The sequence below is a fragment of the Belonocnema kinseyi genome, chromosome 8, assembly GCF_010883055.1.
Source record: "Belonocnema kinseyi isolate 2016_QV_RU_SX_M_011 chromosome 8, B_treatae_v1, whole genome shotgun sequence".
NCBI classification, from domain to species: Eukaryota; Metazoa; Arthropoda; class Insecta; order Hymenoptera; family Cynipidae; genus Belonocnema; species Belonocnema kinseyi.
Window position 1 is genome coordinate 131,529,914 of NC_046664.1, and position 3,641 is coordinate 131,533,554.

The 3,641-nt window shown below is 35.2% G+C and overlaps 1 protein-coding gene and 1 long non-coding RNA gene across 3 annotated transcripts in view; both read right to left on the bottom strand.

Moving 5' to 3' along the window:
• Window positions 1-1,115: 1,115 nt before the first annotated feature.
• Window positions 1,116-1,640, bottom strand: LOC117178130. Its single transcript, XR_004467804.1, has 2 exons — window positions 1,589-1,640; window positions 1,116-1,412 (listed from the first exon to the last, which is right to left on the bottom strand). It is a non-coding gene; the product is annotated as an uncharacterized LOC117178130 (long non-coding RNA).
• Window positions 1,641-1,711: 71 nt separating this feature from the next.
• Window positions 1,712-3,641, bottom strand: part of LOC117178127 — a 406,121-nt gene continuing 404,191 nt past the window's right edge. Inside the window, exons 3-4 of one of the 2 annotated variants that reach the window (XR_004467802.1) lie at window positions 3,184-3,313; window positions 1,712-1,820 (exon numbers count right to left, since the gene is read on the bottom strand). The gene's annotated coding sequence lies outside the window, so the exon portion shown is untranslated. The remainder of the gene's footprint in view (window positions 1,821-3,183; window positions 3,314-3,641) is intronic. The other variant, XR_004467801.1, reaches the window with a different exon arrangement.

Sequence of the window (3,641 nt, forward strand, 5' to 3'; positions counted from 1 at the left end):
CAGGAATAATCAAAAACATATAAGTTCAGTTAATTATAAACAGGAATTAATGAGATTAAACATTAATTTGATCACTAATTTAATTATTTTATACACAAGGGGAACTTCGTTAGTTATTAATAAATTTGCAAATGTATTTTGTGAATCATTCTTAAAATGGGTGTCATATAATGGTGCAATAGGTGGAACGCATTCTTCTCTATACTCTTGCTCTCTCTCTCTCTCTCTCATAGATAAATGAGCAAGTTATTAGTCATAGGAAATACAAACTTCTATTACAGATTGAGGCGGCGAAAAGGTAATAAATTAAGATGTGGGGTTGAATCACTTGATGCAATTCCTGAATCAGTCTGGAGTGATCTTCGCCCTTCTTTTTGACGCCGAGGGTGAAATCATTTAAGCGCTGGTTAGTGGGAAGTGTCGACATCGGGATGAAACTTATAATTTAATTGGTTAAAAATGACGACATTTCGATGTGGACCCTTCTTACGTCACTAGAATTAAGTGTATAAATATAAGCGCGCTCGCGGAAAAACGTCAGAATAAAGCCTTCAGACCTTTTTACACCATTACGATCTCAACTGGACTTTCTTCGCGATAATTGATATAATTAATTTGTAATGTCAGCTCCGGAAAGCATACTTTTTAGTTAATTGGAGATGTTTTCTGATCCCGAATTTCAACCATTTCAACTTTGCCGCGTATACGAAGAATTAAATTTTGTGGTTATTATAATTTACACGCCTACGGGAATCAATCAATATGCTATTCCGCGTGCTAATTTAGTGAGCGATTCGGAATCAGATTCAGGATCAATTTAATGCATTATTTAATTAAATTGAATCACAATGAAATTCTGTTAATAGTGGACTGAATAATTTGAACTGACGTGGTTGTGCGCGCGGGTAAAGATGATGAAAATCTAATTAATAGTGAAATTTCGACTAACAAATTGTTAACTTAAGTGAAAGGTGTGTTTAAAATAATAAATAACTATTAATGATTATTTTTGGTGTCAGTGCAATTTTATTTCATTCATTTGAAATACCTAAGACCTAGCTTTCAGGGTAATTGGTTTTCTAGCCAATGAAAGTTGTCAACGGACCCCACAGAAATTTCGTCTAATCACCGATGAATTTATTGGAATAAATTCAGCACTAGTGGAAATTGGTACATAACAATTGGTAACAGCGGTGGGATAGCTGCAGCTTGAAGTCAGGTCAGTATCATTGTTATTGGATCAACTCTGATTTTAGTAGAGTTGCAAAATTTGTAGAGCAGAAATTATTTGAATTGGTGGATTACAAGCCTGGGAAAGGCTCATAAAAATCAAGGGGTGTCCTCGGATTTAGTTACAACCTCCTTCTAGTAGGAAACAAATTCCACGGGATATGGAAAAATTAGATGCCTTCCTGAAACCAAATGAACAAAATATTAAAAAAGGAAATAATCAAAATGAAGTATAAATTAACGATAATGTCTCTTCTTAATGATTCATATAAAATAGATTTGATTTTTCATAGCAGTGAAATTATAGATTATTTATGTGCGAAAATTGTGTATAGAAATCGTTGGGAAATTTACATACCAACTTCAATAGGAATTGCCCAGTGGGCACAATGTTTGACGACGTCTTTACGACATCGTTACGACATCCTATGTCCAAGTCGTTGAGGTGTCTTTAAGATATCGTAAATAAGTCGTATGATCTGACGATGTCTTTACGATATCGCAAAGACACCGAAACGACATGGACATAGGATGTCGTAAAGATGTCGTGACGATGTTCCCCAGCACTTCAGATGATGATATTGAAGATTCTGGAAATTATAATAATTTGCAAATAAAGCAATGCAAGTCATTGTTAGGAAAAAATATTACGAAATTTAAGTGCAAGTATGTGAAAAAGGAAGTGCTTTACTACATGTATCCCAGAATCAGGCATTGAAGGTTACATTAAAGGCCCAAGACCAGTCAGCGCGAGAAACTGAGAAAGGTTCAGTCAAGGCCCGAATCGGAAGCAGCCACCGGGCTCGTGAAGGGTTACGGCAAGGCTCTATAAAGGAGAGTACTCTGGTCCGCCATGTTTATTTCATAAGCTGGGCAAATAGGTATTATTGTACAATTTTTTATACTCGGAAGAAAGTAGTGCTTGTAATAAAAATCAGTTTTCATTGTGTGTATAAAAGGAACAAAGTGTGAAACGTTTTTTTACGCAGACAATTCGCATAAGTATTTGACAGTTTCGAGTGCACTTAAAGCAACAACGAAAAGGTAATTACTCTAAGGTGGTTCTTATTTATACTTGGTGGATTTTTTTTCTTGAATTTCTCTGCCCTCATCTCCCATTTTTGTTCGAATGCCCAAAATTTTTTTTTAATTTGAGCAAAGTCAGTGATATTTAGGGGTGGCGCAAATACAATCAAGTTTCCCATTGGATTAACACATTCCCATAGATTTAACACAATTGTTCACATTTTAAAGCACTAATTGGTTTATCATGAATACTCATACTTGTTTAAATAAATTTAATTTGTTTAAACTTTTTTTTGTCTACATTATTTAATTTTTGCTATTTTTTGAAACATTGAAATATTTTCATGTTCTACTTTGCTTTTTAAGAATATTCTTAAATGTTTTAACAAATTAAAATTGTTAACAAAGATTTTTTCACTGATTTGATGTATATTTATTAGTAAAGCAGACAAAATGCTTTATTACCTTATTCTAACTTCTTTCTTTTGAGGAAAATTTGACAAGAAATAAAATTTCATTGTTCTTTAGAAGATCTACGTACATGTACTACCTACCTACATAAATGGTAAAGATTAAACGCCAAATAGTAGCAGGTAAAACGCGTACACGATGTCGCGAAATTGTTTTCCTCCGACGGTGCAGTTGCATCATGCGTATGGTGCAAAGCTTGTGTTTTCTCGCAGAGGAGCACAATATAAATTTCGTTATAACACAAAGGATTATCAAGAATAATCATCAGTATGTACCGTTCTGTTCTTGCATTGAGTGTACTCGAGAACCCATTTACCCAGCTGGTGGAATAAACATGGCGGACCATAGTACCTTACTATTTAGAGCTCTTGTTACGGCAACGAGGGAACCGCCCGAGAAGGGTTGTGACAACGAGGGACCGGCCACAAGAGGGTTACGGCAACGCAGGATCAGGACCTTGGATCATTTTGGATTCCGGCGGTTGGACCAGTCTTGTCAGCAAAAGAACACTTTTGAATTTTAACGACCAGAACTGAAGAAGCGTAGCCACTCATGTGTGATGGTGAAACATATTCTCTCCATTACTCTGAAACAACAAGAAAATTGAGTGAGTTTAGTGAACGATCAACCGGGCTACTCTGGCAGTAATAGTCATCGGTGTGGTAAATAGGTTACCACCAACAAACTGTGAGTAAAATAAAATAATAATAATAAAACATTACACTATTATAATTACTGTTAAATAGGTTTTGGTTTTCAAGACTGGAAATTTGGATTTTTTTAATTCTATTCGTAGTTTGATTTATTGTGGAACTACAGTCTGTCAAGTTAAAGCGTGGGTGGCTTTACTCGCAGTCGGTAAGGCGTATCGACATGATTTTGGTGTCAAAATATTAAGAAGAGCTCCCTCTTTC